Source organism: Lissotriton helveticus, chromosome 6 (assembly GCF_964261635.1).
Source record: "Lissotriton helveticus chromosome 6, aLisHel1.1, whole genome shotgun sequence".
Taxonomy (NCBI): domain Eukaryota; kingdom Metazoa; phylum Chordata; class Amphibia; order Caudata; family Salamandridae; genus Lissotriton; species Lissotriton helveticus.
Genome location: NC_136067.1, coordinates 1,053,706,388 through 1,053,731,546, shown reverse-complemented (window position 1 = coordinate 1,053,731,546; position 25,159 = coordinate 1,053,706,388). Strand labels below are relative to the sequence as shown.

Here is a 25,159-nt window from a genome sequence, read left to right as displayed (position 1 = left end):
ATGTAGACACATTCGCGCTAACTGATAGCGAGAGTATGATGCACGCATATACATAGTGATGATAATCTATTAATGCGATTGAGCTACTTTAAATGGTCGTCAAATGTGGGAAAAATTACAGAGGCTATGGAATGGGGTCACTCTGATCCGGAAACTGTATGATTTTCAATGATTGTATTATTGATGAAATTCGTAAAACTACCAGTCCCACAATGCCTCCTAATGGGCGACGTGGAAACTGAGTATAAGTAGTGGAAACTAAGGTAGGACTGCCGTGATCAAGACCGCAAAGGTCGAAACGCGTAGGACTGAAGAGAGAGATGAGTTGAATAAACTCCTTACAACATACAAGGAGAGTGCCACATACTTTTTCGTTTGATGATAAGTATTTTTTGTGGAATCTGGTCCTGGTTTCGCTGTGTGCACCAGCTGGATTGTGCGCCCCCCGCTGAGGACTGTTTCGTTGATATATATATATATATATATATCAAATAAAAAAGTATATTACATTTCTGAGCAAAAAAAACTATGAAATGATATTATATTTTTACAGATGTCATAAATAATACAAGTATTCGAAGAAAAAAAGACAGTTGTAAAAAAACATTTTTAAAACACACTGTTAAGACCACTGAATTATTCTTGAAAAACTGCTACTGTAATAGTACATAAAACTAAAAACCAATCACAAAAAATGTGAAAAAAATTGTAAAAGAATAGGAAAAGTTATTTTGAGAAAACGTAAAATTAAAAAAACCTTACAAACTCACTGAAAAAACAAAGGTTACAGGGACAGTATATTTAGGCTCACATTTCATTCGTACAAAACCAGATATATTCAGCCGTTATAAATACATGAGCTAACTATAACTTACCCCTAGCAATGCACTGCACTGCTTATGACCTGACATATTACATCAATCCTGACATGGTCAGTGACATCACTGAAGACATCACTGATGACATCTCATATTATATCACTGATGACATCATCCACCAAAGCACTCACACGCCCACTCACGCCCTCTTAAAAACCTCTCGTACATCCACTCCTACTCCCACACAACTCACATACCCATTCACAGACCCATACAAGTACTCACTCAACCACTCACTCATCCGTAGAGCTACTCACACACCCACTCACTAACTCATAGTCACTCACATAGCCACTCAGTTCCTCATACATCCACTCACCCACCCATAGTCACTCACCCACCCACTTATACACCTAAACAGCCGCTAAAATACACACTCACTCATGCTGCCTCTAAACAGTGCCACTCACTCACCCATAGAAGCATTCAGACACACTCACATATACACTCAACAACTTACATACCCATTCTCACATCCATACAAGCACTCACACATCTGCACACTCACCCATACATCCTTTCAGATAGACTCTCTACAATACAGCCACTCACACACCAACTTACTTAACCAAACATCCACTCCAACAGCCACTCACTCACCCACACAGCCACTTACACAACCAGTCACTTACTCACACAGCCATTCAAACACTCACTCACCCATATAGTCACTTACACACACACTCACCCACCCATACATCCACTCACACAGCCATTCACTCACCCAATACACCCACTCACTCACCAATATATTCGCTCGCGCAGCCACTCACTCACCCACACAACTACTCACATACCCAGCCACTCACATAACAATACAGACACCCACTCACATACGAATACACACAGTCACGCAACCACTCATATAATATATGTTAGAAATAGTATCACTCAGTAGTACAGAAAGTATACTATTTCAACTTTTGTAGTACATTGGTATGCATGTTTTTAATACTCAAACTTTAAGAAAACACTCACACTCTCTGGATGATGTCATCAGTGGTGTAATTTAAGATGTCATCAGTGATGTCAGTGAACATGTCATGAGTAATGCAATATGTGAGGTCATACACAGTGCATTGTGGGGGCATAAGTTATAGTTAGCTCAGGTAACTATCAGGTAACTATAAATGCTGAATTTCTCTGTTTTTGAACGAGTGTGAGCGTAACTATATTGTCCCTATAACCTTTCGTTTTTTTCATGAGAAAAAAAATTATGTATATATAGTTAGGATTGTTTTCCATAGGGAAATCGCAACATTCTATTGGGAATAACTTTGGCGCCGGTTGAGGAATCTTCCTGAAATTTTCCTTAACTTTGCCTCGCGGCGCTCCGGTCCTTCCCTGAATGTTTGGGGGGGATTCGTCAAGCGGGGGCCGGGATAAAAGGGGGGTCCCAAAACATGTTTTCCCCATGTTAATTTCCATTGGGCGGTTGGACTCACTTTTAGCCCGAACGGCTGAATTGTTTTCCACCAAACTTGGCAAAATTGTAGGGACTGGTAGCCCGATGTGCCTTTGCTATGTCTCAAGATATGAGCTCCAGTGGTTTTTACGAAAATTAACTTTGAAAAAATATATATTGGGCTACATTGGGCTATATATATGTTAGAGCCCAAATGTAGCCCAATGTAGCCCAATGTAGCCCAATGTAGCCCAAAGATGGCCACCAGAGACAAAAAAAAACAAATGTAGCCCAAATATCAGCAAGATGTAGCCCAACTATAGCCCAATGACAGAATGTCCCAGAGTGTTCTAAAGAACAACTAGAGCGCTAACAGTCTTACTTATGACAAAAGTATGGCACACCTGAAGTCATCTTGATTGGAATAAAGTGTTAACACTTAAAACATTTAATTTGCAAAGGAACAAAATGAGGGGGTTCATTTTGCCATAGAAATTATGATTAGTGCTGAAGAAAGAAAAATTAGGGCACATTTTGAGTGACTTCTCAAATCCTCCTATATTTCATTAAAAAAATTCTGATATGCAGTCTCCCAAGATGGCCACCAGAGACAAAAGAGCCTGTGCTTAAAAACTCTGTTAGCAAAGCAGGCATTTGAGATTTAAAAAATGTTTTAATATATAAAAACGTTATCCGCTAATAGAATTAGCATTTAAAAAACCTTGCGAATTCAATGAAAAAAACATAGGTTTCAGGCCTTATATAGTTAGGAATTAGCATTTAAAAAAACTTGCGAATTCACTGAAAAAACCATAGGTTTCAGGCCTTATATAGTTAGGAATTAGCATTTAAAAAACCTTTGAAATTCACTGAAAAAAACATAGGTTTCAGGCCTTATATAGTTAGGAATTAGCATTTAAAAAACCTTGCAAATTCACTGAAAAAACCATAGGTTTCAGGCCTTATATAGTTAGGAATTAGCAATTAAAAAACCTTTGAAATTCACTGAAAAAACCATAGGTTTCAGGAGTAATATAGTTAGGAATTAGCTTTTAAAAAACCTTTGAAATTCACTCAAAAAACTATAAGTTTTAGTGGTGTTATAGTTAGCTGGACATTTTACTCATACAAAACCATTGAAATTGCTCCTATATAGTTAGTTGTACTAACTATATTTCGCGCACCCGCAATCCACCGCTGATGATGTCACATATTAGATCATTCATGACATGGTCAGTGACATCACTGATGACATCTCAAATGACATCACTGATGACATCACTGATGACATCATCCACGTGACAATCACATACACCTTTTCATACACTATTACAATTTTTCATCACTCTTTGTAAAATACAGAGTATCATATTTAAATCCATTGTCACAGCAATACAAGTATCTAAAAATCCACTCAGTGATTCATAGATGTATACACACATCTAATCACTTACCTATGGATTCACTCATACATGCTGTCAATGAACAATAGAACACTATCAAAAATACTTATACATCTATATCGACATTAAACAACAGCACGCATCCTATTCACATATGAAGTCATCCTACTCACTTATGCAAACAATGGATCATACTTACATATTTACTTAGCAAAACACTTATACAAACACCACTTCTTCTATTCATTTAGATAGTAAGTCATACTTAGTGAATTATAAAATCATTATTACAAGTATACAGTTATCCATACAGTCACTCACACAATCATTGTGTCTTATGTATACTTATTTATATACAACAACTGACACATACACTGCCTTTTATTTTTCTAGTTTGTTGGACCTGTACCATTGAGAAATATATTTGCTCATCACCACACCCATAAAGATATTCACTCACCCAAACAACTGTTAGAACATGTAGTTTTAACTTCATATATCTACTGAATCAACTATTCACACATCTTTGGACAGTCACACACCCCCCACCGAACCACACACACTTTCACACTCCCATACAAATACTCAGTTAACTAATCAATAACTAATATAGACTTTCACATAGCTAGTAACCAACTGTAGAATCAGTTTACACAACAACTGACAAAGTGATACAGATATTCACACAGTTTAGTCACTACCCACTATATTTAGTGAGACATTATAAATTGGTCAAGTAAACAGTCAATTACACTGCTACTAAATCCTCCATCCAAATATTTATTTATATATATCCACTTATTCTTCAATGCAAATTGCTATATATATAATGCATATTTAAATAACGAAGCAAACCACATTCACTGGATGATGTCATCAGTGATGTCATTTGAGATGTCATCAGTGATGTCACTGACCATGTCTTAAATGATCTAATATGTGACATCATCAGCAGTGGATTGCGGGTTCGCGAAATATAGTTAGTACAACTAACTATATAGGAGCAATTTCAATGGTTTTGTATGAGTAAAATGTCCAGCTAACTATAACACCACTAAAACTTATAGTTTTTTGAGTGAATTTCAAAGGTTTTTTAAAAGCTAATTCCTAACTATATAACTCCTGAAACCTATGGTTTTTTCAGTGAATATATATATATATATATATATATATATCACGTCTCACACAACGCTCCAAAAGGTCGCGTTTTGCACTCTAGTTCAGCAAAATCACCAATCCATTAATCCAGCTTGTCGTATATCATATACTCAATTTATTCCAGCATAATACATAGTGCAACGGAACCAGCCCAACGCGTTTCACCGAGGGTTCGGCTTGATCACGGGTGAAAAGTGTTTGTCAAAACAATGATTAAATAAAGTTTTACACACCACTTCCTTGTGTGAAAATCAACAAATGACTACAAACTTAAAATATAGCGGCCATGTTGGAGCAGTAAATTCGCTCACGAATGTCACAGTGCCACAATTATCATTTCGCAAGTATGCAATTTAGAAAGTACCATTCACAGTGGTATTAACCTAACATACCAGATATTCTCCAAATTAATCAGAATAACATTATAGTTATTTTAACCCAAGTGGGAAAAACATAATTATTGTTGAGAAAACCTTCATTGCGGTATTTGAAACATCATTTCATGCATTCGCCGTTCAGAATTAAATGAACCATCCTTAGGCACGATAACTAAATGTCATTGCATACCAGAAAATCTAGGAACTAGACAAAACATACAGTTCATATTTGGCCCAAGTGGGAGAATAATTTACATTCGGTGTAAAAAGTCACAATATAATCTTCTTAGTAGTATTATACATCTTCCCAATTCCCAAGTGAGAACTTTCATATACTCCTTCTTCTCCATTACGGTAGTACCTGTGAAAAAACATAAAATTTTGTTCTAGATCACTGGTAGACAAAGCATGGCCTGTATTTCAATGTAGCCCGTGCTAAACAATAAACATAAAGTGAAAAAATAATAAAGTGATGAAAGTGATAATATCTTTGTTAAGTTAAAAACATGCACAGAAGACTGCGAGTATCTACAGCTTTATACTACAGTTACGTTACAGATTTCACTCTCCCAAATGCCACTTCATTTCCTCTTCAGAATTGAGGCCTCCAGGAATGCGGGTGTCTAAGTCAAGAATGTATTTGCTCTCTAATTATCGCAACCTACGTATTCTATCTCCACCTCTTTTCATGGGTGGTATCTTGTCAATTACAAAGAACTTTAAAAGATTGCGATTACTGCGATGTAGTTCTTCAAAATGTCTGGCAACTGGTGAATTCTGGTCTTTATTCTCGATTGCCCTCATATGTTCCAAAATATGCTTTTTCGCTGGAAACAACGTGCTTCCTACGTATTTCTTGGCACAAGGGCAAACAAGAATATACACCACGAACTCAGAAAGGCAAGTTAGATGTTGTTGGATAATTTTCTCTCTATCTTCAATAGGATAATAGACAGACTTGACATTCTGGCTAAATTTACACGCCTTACATGACATGCATGTAAAAAACCCTTGTATGTCTGATGTCTTCTTTGATCTGCTACTTATTTCATTTTTGCTTAGTCTGTCTTTTAAAGAATCTGCCTTCCGGTAAGTGATGCTCGGATTACAGCCCACTACATCAGTTAGCGCGAGTTCTGTTCTCAGAACATTCCAGTGTTTTTTCATACTTTTCTGCACCTGCCAGGATTTTGCATGGTAAGTAGATATAAATCTTACCACTTCCTGTTTCTCACACACTTTCTGTTCCTTTGGGATCAATAATGATTCATGACTAATCACACTTGCCTTCTTGAACGCTTCTTCAATTACTTGTGGATGATATCCACGTTCAACGAATCGTTCCTTCATGCGTTCCCCTTCTAAAACAAAATCTTCGTCCCTACTACAATTCCTCCGTGCCCGGAGGAATTCACCAAATGGAATACTCCGTATTAGGGACTTAGGATGGCTGCTCTCTGCATGAAGCAGTGTATTTCCAGCAGTGCTTTTGCGGAATAACTTCATCACCAGTTGGCCATTGGTCACCTCAACCTTCAAATCTAGAAATTCCATGAACTGATCATTGATTTTCCCTTCCAGACATAGATTGACATTGTTTTGGTTCAGATCTCGAATGAAACCTTCTGCCGATGTCTGGGAGCCATCCCAGATGATGAACAAATCATCTATATACCGCAGCCGCGTTTTCACATGGCTGCGGTATAGCGGATGAGTTTCAGCCACCTGTTGCTCCCAGCCTGCCATGAACAGATTGGCAAAGCTGGGAGCAAAACAAGTTCCCATCGCCGTCCCTTGTCGTTGTCTATAGTAGACCTCATTAAAGATAAAGAAATTGTTTTCAAGGCAAAATAACATCATCCTTAAAATCATTTCCGTATGATCACCAAAAGAAATAGACCTATTCTTGAGGAATTGTTGACATGCATTAATACCATCTTGGTGTCGAATTGAGGTATAAAGACTACATACATCTAACGAGATAAGTAAATAACTATCCTGCCAGACAACATTTCTGATCTTGTTGATAAAATCTCTACTGTCCTTAAGATACGAAGGTATAGCTTCCACAAAAGGACGGAGAAAGAAGTCAATGTACTTAGATGTATTCTCTAACAATGAACCCATTGAAGAAACAATTGGCCTGCCAGGTGGTATATCAGCATTCTTATGGAGCTTGGGCAGCAAATACAACACAGATACTTTAGGGTTACGGTTCAATAAGAAGGAATACTCGTTCCATTCTAATAAACCCTTTTGATGCCAGTCCTTTAGCATCCCATGGTACATGGAGTTGGTTTTTTCTACTTCCTGGCTAGAAGAGATCTCGTAACACTCTAAACAATTTAATTGTCGCATCCCTTCCTCGATGTATTTGTTCACATCCATCACAACGACATTACCCCCCTTGTCAGACTGTCGAATGACAATGGAGGCATCACTTTCTAAAGATCTAATAGCCTGGCGTTCGTTTTTGCTCAAATTATCTTTAGTCCAACCCTTCTTTCTGGCCAATTGTTTTAAGTCACTGATCATTAAAGTCTCAAAAGTGTCAATGCCACAAGTAGGTAACATGGGATTAAAATTGGATTTGGGTTTGAAGGTGTTGGGGCAATTTAGATTGGTATCAAAACCCAGGGATTTAGCATCGATAGGTCTCTCCAGAGGTGTATCAGATTCCAATTCTCTGTTGGCAATGAGTACCTCTACATCTCTAATAGTTTCAGGGGCAGGATGGGCAGTATCTGTTGTTTTTCCAGTACTTTTGACCTTTAATTTATTCCATTTGTGAAGGCGTAGCTTACGCGTAAATTTGAATAGGTCAATACGTTCTTGGGAATAAATAAAATTGGATGTTGGACAGAAAGAAAGGCCGAACTGTAACACATCATGTTCATGCTTTGAAAGTACACGAGAAGACAAATTTACCACATTTCTTTGGTTCATTTTCCTTTCTTGCTTTTCTGACCCCGTGTTTCCACTCCCATTGGAGTTATTTACTTATCTCGTTAGATGTATGTAGTCTTTATACCTCAATTCGACACCAAGATGGTATTAATGCATGTCAACAATTCCTCAAGAATAGGTCTATTTCTTTTGGTGACAGTGGCGTCACTAGGGTTGGTGTCACCCGGTGCGGGTAACTCATGGTGTCACCCCCTCACGACTTCCCGCATGGACCTCCTCCGCTCCGAGTCCACCATTAGACACAGTTGGCAAATAAAGGGACCATACCACCCTATCAAAAATTGTGACACATTACGCCAGATGATTTCCCTTTTCTTTCTGCATAATTTAGTCAACCCTCCCACATACTTTGGCCCACCTCTGCTGCATAATTCCAGTGGCCCTAGCTACGAGTGGCATTAGGATACTAAATGGCCCCAGCCGAGGTGGTACTGGGGAGTTGCTTGGTAATGACTTACAGCCGCAGCTGCTGTGTAACTTATTTCAGATATAAATGTCTTGATAAGGCTGGTTGGTTTATCATGGCTCAGATCGCAACGTGTTGGAATATTGTCACAAATCTACAAAACAGAATATGAAAAGTATTGGTAAAGAAATTAATAATGAAACTCTCAAAATAGTTTGAGCCGACAGAGTTGAATTGTTATGGAATAGAATGCACTTACTCAACCCGGAGTGCTTCTAACCACTCCATCAACTTCCTACTACCTTCTGACTAGTAGAGATGTTCCTGACACATAAGCAAATTAAAGGCTATTTCCTCTTGCCTCCATCTTTCTTGTTTTGGCCTTCTCTTCCCAACTTTTCTTGCTCCTTTCCCAATCCTGCTCATTAACTTCCTGTTGCTGCTTCCCTCTTGCAAGCTCCAATCTCTACCTTTCCTCACCTCCTCTTACTCTCACGGCTCCTAATTTTGACATCATGTCTACACATTCACCTCCTGTCTACCTCCTGTCTACCTATGTCCCCCGTCATCCACTTTCAATAAATTACTCCAAAATCGGAAATTACAACTTTTAGAACATTCATGTGCCTGCAGATTTAAAAAGGAAAGACATTTTAATTGGCCAGCCTTTAACATGTTTCATGCACTGTTTCCATTTTTGCGTGCTCCAGCAGCTAAATTACAAGATGTGGGAACAGGATACTTCATTCCTAATCCGGATTTCAAAACGTGGTGTGATTTTGGGAAAACTGCGTAATTCCCTTATCTGCCCAAAGTTCGATCCCTGTTTGCATTTATTTGTAAACACTGAAAAATACTGGACTTTGTTACTGTTGCGAAATGCTTGAGTGCTGGCTGGCATATAGCTGCCCATATGGGAGATTAAAAAAAGATTTCCAAATGAAGTTTACATAGCTGCACGTGTAGGGATCTGTTAGTACTATGCAAATATTTGCAGGTGAATATATACTTTATTGTATGTGTTTCCTTAACACACTAAGACACCACGGTGCGAGTACTGTACAGGTTTATCACTTTAATAAAAGTGAAAATATACTACGTCCAACTTAATTTCTTCACCACTGAAAAATATGGATAAGTGTCAATAGGAGAAAAATAAATGGGACCGCAGTCTGAAATGAGAAACACCTATACTTTAGAAGCAGGATCCCTACTTATAACGAGAAAAGGAAAACTGCAAGAGCCAAGATGTAAATGAAACTGGGGGGGGGGGCCTGTGTATGTGCGTGTGCCCGTGTGTCTTGACCTCTGCATCGTCTGTCTGTGCGGGTGGGGGCTCTGGCAGTGCAGCCGAGCTCAGGGGCAGCTCCTGTCTGACTCGGGGTTGGGACAGACAACGGCGTGATGGAGAATGATGGGTCCCCCTGCGAAATGTGATGAGACCCCCACTTTCCCGTATCACACAAATAACGATTGGTCTTGGGCCAAGAGGGGGCTCTGAAGATCAGGGGGCCTGGAGGGGTTGTTACAGTGTGGCATGCCCTAGACCCACTTTGAGGAAAGACCCGAGAGCGGCTGCAAATCGGATGACCTTTTCAACCTTCAAATCCTTGCAAGGGACCGCGACCAAACCCGAGGTTATCAATAGGAGGTGGTTAAATATACAATATTGTTTCTTACGTAACTAATTACTGCTTTTAAACGCTGTGAATTATGGAAGTCATAATAGGCGTACTTGGCTACTTGTGCACATGCTGGCACCGAATAAGATGTTTATTTTTACCCATCCCTCTTGAGGATAAACGTCTGCGTGCCCCCGCTAGGATTGATACGTGTGCCCTTGGGGTCAAACACCATGCAGTGGAGTCCTGCTGCGTCAACCGGCAACCTGATCTTGGTGGTATGAAGCAAACTGCCCAAGATCAGACAGTGTGACAGCCTCCGGTAGCCATGACTTCAATCACTACAGCTGTGTGCTGGTGTCGAGCCCGTCACTGGGTCTCTCTAATCCAAACAGCATGGACGCGGCCACCCGCATTCCCCCGTGATAATCGCTCACGATCACACGGTCTAGTCAAGTGTGTGGGAGCGGGTTTTAGAAAATATTTCATCTCCTGCCTCATGGCTCAGACAGGGTGCCGTGGCCAGGTTATTCCTCGAGGCTCTCAGGCTCTAGCATTTGGGCCCAGGAGCAGTCAGTCTCTCTTCACTGTACCCCACCTGAGCTGTCAGTAACTGTTCCACCAACCCGGGCTGATCAGAACGCATTCCTCCTCCTTGGGGGTGAGGCCGCAGGGTTCCTGCGGGTGCTCGGCGCGGCTGGAATGAAGAAAAGCTGCCAGGCAGCGGTACCCGCCTGTGACCCTGTGTGCAGGCAGCCCTCCCTGCGAGTTCACGGCCCCCGCCGCACCCCGCCCAAACCAGGCGCAACACGAAACAGCCGTGACGACTAAGCACTGTAAAAGCAGGACACACATTTACATGAGGTTTGCATGCGCTCAAGGTCTCGAAGACAGAAACAGATGTTTTTCTATGCACACGCAAACAAACAAGCGTGCACACACGCACCTTTGAGGTTGAGGACATCTCACATCTGCAAAAACTCTCGCACTGATGGGACACAATACTCCAAGCGCGGGAACAGGGCCTCGCCGAAGAGACAGTTCTCTGTTCGCCTCCTTGCTACCGCGACACTGGACGTCAATAGACGTGCACACGTCAATAGACTTGACGTCCAGACAGGCCGAGAGGGGTGACGCCGACGCACGTAAGCGTGCAGCACCTTTGTTTTGATCGGCCGAGCGCTGCCCCAGTATGAATGAGTTGGCAAATATCTGATCGGCGTGCTGGACCTGCACGTAAGGCCGTCTGCCTTGATTGCTCCGGAGTCCTTGCAGCTTGTAGACACTAATCCTCCTATAAAGCAGAGCAGAGGTTAGGCTGCAGAGCTATGTTACTGTTACACAGTGTAATGTAACCAAATTGGTGTCACCCCATCTGATGGTGTCACCCGGTGCGGACCGCACCCCCCGCACCCACCTAGTGACGCCACTGCTTAGTGATCATACGGAAATGATTTTAAGGATGATGTTATTTTGCCTTGAAAACAATTTCTTTATCTTTAATGAGGTCTACTATAGACAACGACAAGGGACGGCGATGGGAACTTGTTTTGCTCCCAGCTTTGCCAATCTGTTCATGGCAGGCTGGGAGCAACAGGTGGCTGAAACTCATCCGCTATACCGCAGCCATGTGAAAACGTGGCTGCGGTATATAGATGATTTGTTCATCATCTGGGATGGCTCCCAGACATCGGCAGAAGGTTTCATTCGAGATCTGAACCAAAACAATGTCAATCTATGTCTGGAAGGGAAAATCAATGATCAGTTCATGGAATTTCTAGATTTGAAGGTTGAGGTGACCAATGGCCAACTGGTGATGAAGTTATTCCGCAAAAGCACTGCTGGAAATACTCTGCTTCATGCAGAGAGCAGCCATCCTAAGTCCCTAATACGGAGTATTCCATTTGGTGAATTCCTCCGGGCACGGAGGAATTGTAGTAGGGACGAAGATTTTGTTTTAGAAGGGGAACGCATGAAGGAACGATTCGTTGAACGTGGATATCATCCACAAGTAATTGAAGAAGCGTTCAAGAAGGCAAGTGTGATTAGTCATGAATCGTTATTGATCCCAAAGGAACAGAAAGTGTGTGAGAAACAGGAAGTGGTAAGATTTATATCTACTTACCATGCAAAATCCTGGCAGGTGCAGAAAAGTATGAAAAAACACTGGAATGTTCTGAGAACAGAACTCGCGCTAACTGATGTAGTGGGCTGTAATCCGAGCATCACTTACCGGAAGGCAGATTCTTTAAAAGACAGACTAAGCAAAAATGAAATAAGTAGCAGATCAAAGAAAACATCAGACATACAAGGGTTTTTTACATGCATGTCATGTAAGGCGTGTAAATTTAGCCAGAATGTCAAGTCTGTCTATTATCCTATTGAAGATAGAGAGAAAATTATCCAACAACATCTAACTTGCCTTTCTGAGTTTGTGGTGTATATTCTTGTTTGCCCTTGTGCCAAGAAATACGTAGGAAGCACGTTGTTTCCAGCGAAAAAGCGTATTTTGGAACATATGAGGGCAATCGAGAATAAAGACCAGAATTCACCAGTTGCCAGACATTTTGAAGAACTACATCGCAGTAATCGCAATCTTTTAAAGTTCTTTGTAATTGACAAGATACCACCCATGAAAAGAGGTGGAGATAGAATACGTAGGTTGCGACAATTAGAGAGCAAATACATTCTTGACTTAGACACTCGCATTCCTGGAGGCCTCAATTCTGAAGAGGAAATGAAGTGGCATTTGGGAGAGTGAAATCTGTAACGTAACTGTAGTATAAAGCTGTAGATACTAGCAGTCTTCTGTGCATGTTTTTAACTTAACAAAGATATTATCACTTTCATCACTTTATTATTTTTTCACTTTATGTTTATTGTTTAGCACGGGCTACATTGAAATACAGGCCATGCTTTGTCTACCAGTGATCTAGAACAAAATTTTATGTTTTTTCACAGGTACTACCGTAATGGAGAAGAAGGAGTATATGAAAGTTCTCACTTGGGAATTGGGAAGATGTATAATACTACTAAGAAGATTATATTGTGACTTTTTACACCGAATGTGAATTATTCTCCCACTTGGGCCAAATATGAACTGTATGTTTTGTCTAGTTCCTAGATTTTCTGGTATGCAATGACATTTAGTTATCGTGCCTAAGGATGGTTCATTTAATTCTGAACGGCGAATGCATGAAATGATGTTTCAAATACCGCAATGAAGGTTTTCTCAACAATAATTATGTTTTTCCCACTTGGGTTAAAATAACTATAATGTTATTCTGATTAATTTGAAGAATATCTGGTATGTTAGGTTAATACCACTGTGAATGGTACTTTCTAAATTGCATACTTGCGAAATGATAATTGTGGCACTGTGACATTCGTGAGCGAATTTACTGCTCCAACATGGCCGCTATATTTTAAGTTTGTAGTCCTTTGTTGATTTTCACACAAGGAAGTGGTGTGTAAAACTTTATTTAATCATTGTTTTGACAAACACTTTTCACCCGTGATCAAGCCGAACCCTCGGTGAAACGCGTTGGGCTGGTTCCGTTGCACTATGTATTATGCTGGAATAAAATGAGTATATGATATACGACAAGCTGGATTAATGGATTGGTGATTTTGCTGAACTAGAGTGCAAAACGTGACCTTTTGGAGCGTTGTGTGAGACGTGATACTATTGGCAGGGAGTCCTCTGACCCTGCGTTGCACCGCAGTCTAGGTGTCCCGGTTCCTTCGGAGGGAGTGAGGTGGACATATATATATATATATATATAAATAACTATTTCTTTCTGTATTTATAATTTATAGTTAGAGTTAACAGATATGCGGAATTCGGGATTACTTGGATTTTTGTCCCTTATTTTGCACCCCAAAGGAGGTTAGTTCTTGAGTGATGATGTGTAGTGGTAGCCTCTAGGTACTCTAGGTGGGAAAGGTAACTGACCCAGTGGAGATATGAGTGGGGGTGATGTGCTCCCTAGTTTCCAGTTGAAGGGTTAGTGGTGGACGGTGACCAGTCCGGTAGTTCCTGTGGGACTTGAACCCCAGGACCTGGAGCTGGTGGAGGGAACCTTAAGTGGTGGCTGGAGTGATGCCTAGCCGGCAACCAGTCAGGTAGGTCCTTGGACCCAAGGACCAGGAGCATGGGGGTGTTCCCCCTAGCTCGAGGCAGGAGGTGGACTTCTGCAAGGTGGTACCACCCTGAACACGGGCGGGGCCTATCTTCAGTGAAGAGACCCTGTGTTTCGCGAAGGGGTGGTGCAGGCCTAGCCGGGATCTTTAGGGTCCCTGGCTGAGAATGGTAGTACTACCCTGAAGGCAGGTGGGGCCTATCTTAAGTGAAGGGACCCTGCTCTTCAGAAGGGGTAGTGCCGGCCATCCAGGGACCATGTAGGTCCCTGGACGGTCTCTCAGTGCGCTGCCGGGAGACCGGGGAGAGCCATGAGAAGTGGGCCTGGATCTAGCTAACTCGGGGCCCACAGGCTCTCTAAGGGTACTCCGGGAGGAGAGCGCGCCTCTCTGAGGGAAGGGTGCATAGGCCCTGTTCTCGCAGCGGAGAACAAGAAGGGGGTCTAGGTTCCCGGGGTAGTTTCCGTGTGGAGCTACTGACGGGGGGAATGAGCTGTAGGGGGTCTGTCAAGGCACCCTCAGTGTTCCTCCCTAGCAATGCCAGTGTGGTAGTGAGACCGGTCTGAGATCCTATTTTTGGAGTTAGGCTAGTGGTCAGAAGAGCTTTTCTGAGTGGGAAAAGCATGAATGGCTGTGCTTTCTTTTGGAAAGCCAGTCATCCCGAAAGGGTGGTGGCAGCAAAATGACCTCAGCTGCAGGCTGGGGGTGAGGGTCCAGAGAGGTTGCATCTTTAGGGTGCAAGGACCAAAATGGAGAGAGGGTACTGGTTGGAACAAACTCTGGAAGGGAGACCAGCTTGTGACCCGGGGATGGGATGTCGACCTATCCCAGGAGACCGCATCAGTGCTGAGGCACTGCACCCTTGTCCAGACAAGGGGTAGGCATAGTGTGCATACCCAAGGGCAAAGGTGGGCCTAGTTAGGCTGAGTCCATGTAGACCATGAATGACCTGGAGGTATCTAACCTAGAGCCTGGAGGGTTCTTAGGGTAGTCTGGGATCCTTGTCATGAGTGGAGATTTCATGGATGGGAGAAGCAGGTGGTCTGAGCGGATAACTGGTGAGTAAGGGGGGTCTGGTCAGAACCCCTTATAACTAATTATCGCTGACTACGGGAAGTGTACCCATGTAGAATGGCTACTTCTTCCCTGTAGGAATCAGCTGGGGGCGGCGTGTGTTAGAAGGTGGTTCTGTAACTATGGGCCCCCCGGATTTTTCGCTTTTTGAGCACCTAATTGTTGAGCTTTTACTGTGGGAGAGCCTCATAATCTGGGACTCACCCACAGTGAACTCATAATGAAGCAGACTGCATGGAGATTTTACTGGTGTCCCCCTGCCTTGACTAGGCCGCTGCGCAGCAGCTGGAGTATGGGGCACCGTGCTGGTTACATGCAGACACAGGTGTACATGCATGTGCACACGTGTAGGGGCTGCGCAGGGGAGATTCCTAGCGTGCGCAGTCCAGGAGCAGCTACAGAGTGAATGGCGTGGCCGGCTTATGCAGAATTGGGTGGTGACATGGAATAGGCTTTATACACTGGAAAGGAACATGCCAGGGAAAGTCAGTGTGTCTTACTGTGTTTTACTTCATTATTTCCCTATGGGGATGTGGGGCCCATGGCTAAAATAACTTCCACAAAACCTACAGATTCCAGACACGCACTAATGTACAGTGTAGCAGATGTGAAAATGAGTATTCTGCTAAGTCCAAAGTCATATTTGTACTGCTTTTGGGTCGTCCAGAAATGTCATATTTCTCAGAGTCCCTGGCTGGGGTCTGGCCATGGCAGGTTAGATTAATAACCTTTCCTCCCAGGGCGAAGATCTTCCCACCAAGGAGAAAAGATAGGTGGAGCTAAAAGCCAATCCATCAACTGCTGTCGCTGGATGCCAGGCACCAGGTTGCCTCATGTAAAGGCAGTGAGGGGGGAAGGAGTTGGATTTCAGAGGCCATGTGGCCAGAGACACTGGACGACGCCATGTTTGACCAACCCAGAGGCTGGACAAGGAGGAGGGAGCAGGGGCAGGGAAGTGATGTGTCGCTGTTTGATAGGACACACAGAGACTTCCTGACAGCCCCCTACTCAACTTTTAAAAAGTACTTGCACAGGAAGAGAAGCTCTCTCTGGGAATGGTCTGCGGAGGCGAAAGGTGCTGGAGCCTGGTGCAATGGGCAGTTGGAAGGAGAGACCCCCTGACTGCCCCCCAGGGCACTAACAGCGCCAGAAGAAGAGCCCAGGACCGGTGGGCAGAAGAAGAGGCCTCTACACAGGGAGAAGAGAGGCGCAGGAGGAGAGCCAGGCGAAAGGCTGGCGCAGGGAGCCAGTGCAGACCGCTCCCTGCAGAATGCACCCTCTTGGAGACCCGGAGGGGGAAGGAGAGTGCTCCCAGTGGCTGGGGGTGCCGCCAGGAGCAAGAAGACGTGAAAATTGGGCAGATCGGACCTCCAGGGGCTGAGATATGGCCACCAGAAGGTGAGCGACCTTTGACTTGTGGCCCCCTGATGGCGAAGCGTGTGAGGCTCCGCCGCCGGTCCAGAAAAGGTCCCCAGGGTGGGGCATGTCCTGGGGACTGCCCTCCAACGTGGAGAGCCTGCGGGAGTCCCGGCTGGGACCGGGGCCCCGGACAAGGAGGGAGGAGCCAGGGGCCCGTGTGGGACCGGGCCCCCGACCAAAGCGCGGAGCAGGCGGGTGTGGGCTCCCTGCGTCGGATACCCTTACCCGGGGGTCCGGGTGGGACCGGGCCCCCCACCGAGGCCCCAAAAAGCGGCAGGAGCTGGGGGGGCGGAGCTTGCCACGGCCGATGGCGGACGCGTGATCAAGACGCTCCGCACTAACGCCCTAATTATCCGACAAAATATCCTGCTGGTGAGGGCCTAAATGGGTTTCGGAGGTGGCCGAACACGACCGGAGGTCTCCGCTGTCGGAACCCAGAGGAGCGGAGCCGCTGCGAGCCCCGGTGGCCTACGCAGCGGGTGAGAGAGTGCTCGCATCCTAGGCCGCTCGTCCCCATCCTAAAGTTACCGCGGCGGCTGCTGTGCGTGCTAGGGCGTGCGGCCAGCCACAGTGACGCCGGCCCGGTGGGGGGCGGAGAGCCGCGAAAGGAGGAGAAGGCATCGCGGCCCCCCTGCGGAGAGGCGGGAAGCGACAACACGGCCTGCACGATAGCTTACCTGTTGGCAGAGCCCCCAGCTGACCCATTCCTGAAACGTTATTTTGGGGTCCTGGGGTCCGACTTCACGGAGTCCCTGCAGCTGCCACTTGCATAGAGGGACCTAATTGAAATAAGCCTGAAGTGCCCCCACCTACAATACCAAGCACGAGGAGGGAGGCTTTGGGGCCCCCTGGAACCCGGATTCTTGTGGCGACTTGGGACGCCCTACCGGTGCGGTCACTGGGGTGGCATTGCGGTGTGCACCTACAGCGGCGCATACTTACGAGCGGTGAGTGGACCCTACCTTCACAATTGGTAGTGGCGAGCGCTGTTGCTGTCCAAGTGGCGTGACGGAGTTGGGGGCTGGCAGTGCGGCGCTTGCAGCGTGGACGGCCCGGGGAGGAAGATAGTCCTATACCCTTCGCTCAGGAGCCGGTGCTGGTGTTTGGGTCCCGGACTGCGGCAGGTGGGTGCTGGGAGAGCGGACGGCATAATCTCATCGCACTACATCACCGAGCTATAGCAAAAGTGCGTGGAGGGAGCCACCCGGAGACCAGGGAGCAGAATGGGCAAGGGCGACAAGACCCAAACCAAGTTACCATTCGAACAGCCACGCGCCAGAGCCCCGGAGGCGCAGATGCTGGAGTCGGATCCACAGGCGAAAGGAGCTGAAGGCACGTTCTACGCAGACATTAAAACGTTGTTGGTATCGATGGAAAAGGGCCTCCAAGAGAGCATAGCGTTGTTAGGCTCCAAAATAGATGCCTTGTCTTACCGCATGGACCGCATGACCGAGAGAGTTGACAAGCATGCAGAGAGAATAGACATGGCGGAGAGGCGCATAACTGAGGTCGAAGAGGCACAAACGGAACAAGATACATTTCTAAAGCAGCACGACAGAATTCTGCAAGTCATACAAGACAAGTCGGAAGACTTGGAGGCCCGCTCTCGAAGATCGAACATACGGATCACGGGAATGCCGGAGACCACGCAAACAGGTAAAATGGAGCTCTTCGTCGAGAAACTGCTAACAACACTGCTGGAAGCGGAGGTGTTCTCGCCGATGTTCATAGTGGAACGAGCACACCGCACTCTGGGCCCGCGCCCGAAGCCGGGAGCACCCCCGAGGCCAATCATAGCCAAACTACTAAATTACAGAGATAGAGACACAGCCTTGCGGTTAGCCCGGGAGAAAGGGACTCTGCACTACGAGGGCTCCGACATCTCTCTGTACCCGGACTTTACCGCGAAGGTGCAAGAAGAACGCAGACACTGTGCTCCGTATAAGAGACAACTCCGTGAACTCGGCTTGGACTACGCTATGCTTTATCCTGTGAAATTAAGAATCAATCGACAAGGTCACTTTCACGTTTTCACGGATCCTAAAGACCTACACAAAGCATTGAAAGCATTGAAAGTTTGGACAAAGGAACGCAAGGGCAGTCCTAGGAGTCAGAACGAGGAGGACACAGGCGGTCAGCTGGACAAACAGGACTAGAATGACTGCACCGACCAGTGGTTTGGCTGCTTATGGGTCCCCTTATGAAGGGGACGCGACAGCGCCAACACATTCCTATGTTTCACACCGCTGCGGGAACTCCTACTACAGATGAGACAGAAATAGCTGAGACTTTCAAATCTTACTATTCGGATTTGTACTCCTCGAAAGTGGAGGGTATGGAAGAGGAAATTGATGACTATCTCAGTCATATAGACATTCCTTCACTGGCCGACCATGATAGGGAATTCCTTATGCAACCGATTGAGAAGGACGAGATATTAGACGCGCTAGCCAGTATGAAATCGGCAGCGCACCAGGAGCTCACGGCCTAACGGCGGGCTTCTACAAAGCCTTCAAGGACCAACTATTACCACATCTATCGGCCCTCTTTGACGACATTTGCTTGGAGGGCAACATGCCGCACTCAATGAGAGAGGCACTTCTGATTACCATCTTGAAGCTGGGAAAACCCCAAGAAGAGTGCAGTTCGTATAGGCCCCTGTCGTTGCTTAACGTCGATACCAAGCTGTTCGCCAAGGTACTGGCCACTCGCTTGGTCCTGCTTGTGGACGGACTGGTTGCCCCAGAACAGGCAGGGTTTGTCCCTGGCAGAAACTTAGTTTATAACATACGTATGGTTTTGGGAGTGATTCAACATGTCAGACCGGACGTGAAAGCACTGGCTGTCTTCCTCGATATGGAGAAAGCTTTTGACTCCGTGGAATGGCCCTTCATGCGTATGGTACTGCAACGTATGGGCTTGGGACAGCCTTTTTTGCAAATGCTGGGGGCACTGTATCATGGACCGAGAGCGAGGCTCCGCATAGGGGACCTGGTTACGGACCCATTTCCCGTTAGCAGAGGCACCAGACAGGGATGCCCTCTCTCGCCCCTTCTATATGCCCTGGTGGCTGAACTGCTAGCCTGCGCGCTGCGGGAATACCACGGAAACGAAGGCATAGGCTTTCCGGGCTACAAGATAATAGTTTTGATGTACGCTGATGACACCTTGCTATACATCCGTGACCCAGACAACAACTTATCATCAGTGCTTCGGGAGGTGGTGCGATTTGGGGTGCTCTCAGGGCTTCAGGTCAACTGGACCAAGTCGCTCGCCTTTCCGCTCACGCCGCTCACGCAACAAACACAAATGGAGTACCCCCTCCATTGGACCACAGATACGATTCGATATTTGGGGATACATCTGCACACAGATTCGGAAATTCTTTTTAGAGCCAACTATGGCACTGCGGTGAGCAGATTGGAGGATGATGTGGTGCAGTGGAGCAAACATCCACTATCCCTGATGGGACGCATATCTTTAATGAAAATGGTCGTGCTCCCGAGATTCTTGTTCATGTTCCTTACCTTATCAATAGTCCTCCCCAAATCATTTTATGCACAACTACAACAACAGATGACGAAGCTAGCTTGGGCGGGCGGCCAGCCACGCGTCAGATGGACCACACTTATTATGCCTTATGTGATGGGCGGGCTGGGAGCCCCAGACATGGAAGCGTACTACAGAGCAGCACAGGCGGCACACTTACACACATGGCTGCACGGAGACAGGAACATACCTCATGTACACATGGAGACCATTTTTGCACCACCATATACACTCCCTCACACTGTTTTCAGGGCTATTGATCGTAGAACAGGCATACTTGACTCCTTGACAGCTACCAACCATGCATGGCACAGCCTCTTGCGGATGCAGGGCGGGGCACTGCTATACTCACCGATTATGCCGGTTGATTGGGCTAGGTGGCTCCCACCGCTCATGGAGAAGGGACTGATTGCAGCTCTGCACACCCTGAACATACGCACGGCGGGAGACTTGTTTGCAGATGGAGTGGTTAAGACATGGGAGCAGGTCTTGGGCTCCAGCGCTCTGCCTCCGCTGCTGACGCGCTTTCAGTTCCACAGGGTGCGCAGCGCCTTGGGTGACCTATTAGGCGGGGACATTGCGGAACCCCCAGAGGTCCCCGAGCTTACGCATGTACTCAAAACCACAACACCCAGAGGGCTGCTGTCTAGCCTATACAAACTCACACAAACGCCTACCCGGTACCCATACACCAAGGCGCGGCTGGCCTGGCAGACTGACCTGGGCCTAGCACTAAATGATGACACATGGTGCTACTGCTGCACAGTCACAAAGAAGGTCTCACTAAATGGCAGACACAGATTAATTCACTTCAAGTTCTTAAACAGAGTGTACTACACCCCTGCGCGACTCTTCAGGTATGGCCTGCGGGATTCGGCAGGTTGTGAAAGGTGCAGTGCCCCTGAAGCGAATTTCCTGCACCTCGCTTGTCAATGTCCGGGAGTCTGGGGATTCTGGGAGAAAATCTTCGCTGAAATAAGTGAACTAACGGAGGTTGAGATTACACCGGATCCCCTGATGGCTATATTGGGTTACACTAAAAAATTACCTAGAGCAATTAGGCGACTGGTTGATATGGGCCTTCTGATGGCCCGCAGAGTGCTGGCTTGCTGCTGGATGAGAGGCCCATTACCAACGCTAAAACGCTGGGCGCACAACATGATCTATTGCTGTACTCAATCCGAAAATTATAGAGAACTGCAGCCCCCCACCAGTAGGCCCAAAAATTTATGGAGTCTCTACCACACATACTTGATGAGCAAGAGAGATGATAATGCACCCGCACCACCACAGGGAGAGGGGTGATGTGTTGTGTGGAAGGGCTGGGACAGATCTAGCAGTCACTATCGTGTTATAATTGCACGCATATTACGGTGTCTCCTACCAACCATGAGATAAATAATTGTGGAGAAGCGCCGCCTGCCCTCTCTAAGGGTTGTTGGCTGTTTGGCTGTGTATACTAACAAACTATCTAATGTTATAGTGCTAAATGTATGACGGTTATTGGCTATAGTCGGATGGGGAGGGGGGTCTTCGTTGGGGATTGAGATTGCAAATTTATGTACTTTCACTTGAAATGCAATAAAGAATTAAAAAAAAAAAATTTTTAAAAGAAAGCGGCAGGAGCTTGAAGCGTCCCATGATGCCTTGCCAGGCATGAGGAATGGATTGTTTTTGGCATTTTGGTGGCCCCCAGAGGAGAGGGGTCACCCCTGAGTGTGAAAAGTTGCTGGGGGGAGCTGCTGGAGCAGCGCAGTCTCGCCCCCAGCACAAAGCTAAGTCCCACCCTAAGTTTTTTGAGGATTTAAAAAGAATAACCCCTCAACTCTCAGCGAAGATTGCATTACCTCCTACGCTGGAACTTTTGCTCTACAGCTGGGGGTTCATTGAGAAGTGCATCAAAGATTGAAGGGCGGAGTTGGAGATGTCTCGAGAAGGGCATCCCCTGGAGGTGAAATGGCGTAATTGCACTGAAATGCATTTATTAATGGTTATTTCTTTTAGGGGGACTGATGTTCAATGTGAAGTACGGGTGTAAGATGATGTCACAAGCAAAGTGGATTTAAGTGGCTAGATACTCCTGCTGGGGTGTCTGACGGTATTTACAACTTAATCCTGTGATCATCTGTGATGCCTTTAGGGGCTGTAATTGCAATGCATTTTTTATGATATCCAAATGTGCGGAGTACTGTCATTCTAAAGTGTGCGTAAACATGTAGTCTTGCTACTGCGCTTAAGTGAAGACCCCAGACTGTTAGCCCTTAAGATATAGAGGTGTATACTTTAGGGTCAGTAGGAGATGCTTGGTCAGGGTCATGTGTCACCAAGGCAGGTGTATTCCTGTTTAATGCTTGTTGAGGTAATGGGAGGGGGACGTCACTGGGATGGTGCCAGTGCGCAGGGCCCTCGCTCCAGGATAGGTTCAACTAATTGCATTGGGGGCAAGATCATGTGCATACATGGGAGTGGTGGTACTAGACCCCACCCCCCCCTGCGGGAGGGGTGGAGATGTTATGCAATGTCACAAAGTAATTCCAACAGCTTATGTATATTTGTAAATTTGTGTATACTATTGAGTGGTGTGTGTGTTTAATAAATGTACTCTTACTTTTATAAAGCAAAGTACAGACTGGACAATCAATTATTGAGTGTTATTTTTGCGCACCTGCAAATGGCGATTACTAGCCCACACCACCTCTTGAGTAAGACTCAGACTGCTCTGCAACGCTACCCTCTGAGAGTCAGGCGCTGCCCTAGGGTGTTTGGTTCCCAGTGAAGGACAAATGTGTCATGTTATTTGTGCAGGCCTCACAGATGCTGCCTCGTTTTCCAACATAGTCACTAACTGTTCTCCTATGCTTCAGAAGCTTCGGGAGGTGTGGCAAGAGGATGTGGGTACGCTGGAGGAGGAAGACTGGAGGGAGGCCTAGCGCCCCCCCCCCCCGGGGTGCGGCCATAGCGATGCATCTCCACCTCATTCAACTTAAATACCTACACCGGGTCTACTTCACTCGGGTTCGGCTGTGGCGGGTGGGATTGATTGCCTCTCCGAAATATCTTCGGTGTGGCCGGGAGGAGGGCACATTTTTGCACACTGTTTGGCAATGTCCATCACTTGATCGATTCTGGAGGGGAGTATTTTCCGCTCTGTCGGAGATTTTGGGGTGGACACTCCCAGGTACATCACAGTTCGCCCTACTTTGTGCTATGGAGGGGGTTGGGGCAATGTATATAAAAGGCATCCTATGCAACTGGGCCTTATTTTGGCAAAATGTGACATAGCCAAGATGCGGAAGGATCCACGGACCCCCTCGGTGGCCGCCTGTAAAAATGGCCTGAACTTTTGCATGGGGCAGGAACTATAAAATACGGAAGAGGTGGGCGGACAATAGGGGTTTGTGGCTGGAGCCTCCCATTGCTGCAGATGATCTCCCAATGGCGTGAGGGTGGGGCCCGGTCGGTTGGATCTGGCACAGGGGGGAGTAGGGGGTAACTTGGGGTGGGTGTGTACTAATGTGGATTTGTTTTTTTCTTCTCTCCGTTAGTTTTTGTTTCTTCTAGTTCTATATTGCCTGCTTATGGACTGGTCTCAGAGGACTTTGAGCAACTCGGGGGGGGGGGGGTAATTGGGGGGGTGGTTTAATATCTTAATTGTCACATTATGTCAGCAAAAGAAACCTCGGGTGTCAGAGGCATTTGAAAAAGGCTTATCACCGAAATGCGTCATGACGTTGTGATAATACATTACATGGTTTCCTGGAGACCCCGTTGTGTTCCCTTTTGTATTTCACTTAGCTGCAAAATGGCTGAACGGATTGCAATGTATTTTCACAGCACTGTACATTAGACTATGTAGATGATTATTTGTGCTATTGTAATTGATGTTATGAAGTGGTTATGAAGTTATATGGAACAAAACACAAAAAACAAAAGTTTTATGGGCAACAACACATTGATTTTTGGCCACTAGTAAAAAAAGAATTGTAATCTCAACTTTGATAACAATAACAACAATTGCCTTTCATTCACTTTGACCTTCATATGTAACACAATACTACTAGAAGTAGCAACAAAGCCAAAAAATAAACTAGACTGCAAATGTAAAGTTTTAGATTTACTAAATAAACAACTAAAAGATCCATTGAGGTGGCCTGACGAGGAGCGGCCAATGATGAAGCATGACACCCCAACAGGTGTGTGAGGGCATCACGATCTGAACAACAGATCTTGCAGTGAAACTTACTCCGGCCCGATAGCACAAATATGTGCATCTGTTAGAGGAACTACTTCTTTGTTTTGATAATTCTGATGTTAGTCCAAGGAGGAGCGCAGAAGTAGGACTTCTTTAAAGATAAGTTTATCCCAAATGAACTTTGCATATGTTTTAATGTTTTTTTAAGATGTTTTGTAGAGTATTTTTATGGTTTTTATTAACCGAATAAAGTTATTATGACTGACTGAGTACACAGTTGAATCGCTAAATTACAGGCATGTCTCAAAAAGTCAGTGTGTAATTTGAACAGAAAATCTATAACCCGCCTGTAAGGAAATCAGTCTACCTGCCCCCCACTCACAATTGTCTGGTGCCACCTATTATTTACTTCTATTCACCTGCCTGACAAACAAAATGCCTCAACAGATTTTAAAGGAATGGCCAGCTTTTCAAATCTATATCACCCTCCAAAAAAGTGTTAACTTCTCATTGAGCTTAATGGGATCACCTTCTTAAATCCTCTACTGTTTAAGCAAGAGGTTGACAGA

General features: G+C 45.4%; 1 protein-coding gene across 3 annotated transcripts in view; it reads right to left on the bottom strand.

Annotated features, from left to right (window-relative positions):
• The window catches only part of LOC144763253 (uncharacterized), a 357,614-nt gene that overhangs the window by 203,567 nt on the left and 128,888 nt on the right, over positions 1–25,159 (bottom strand). The window lies entirely within an intron of this gene.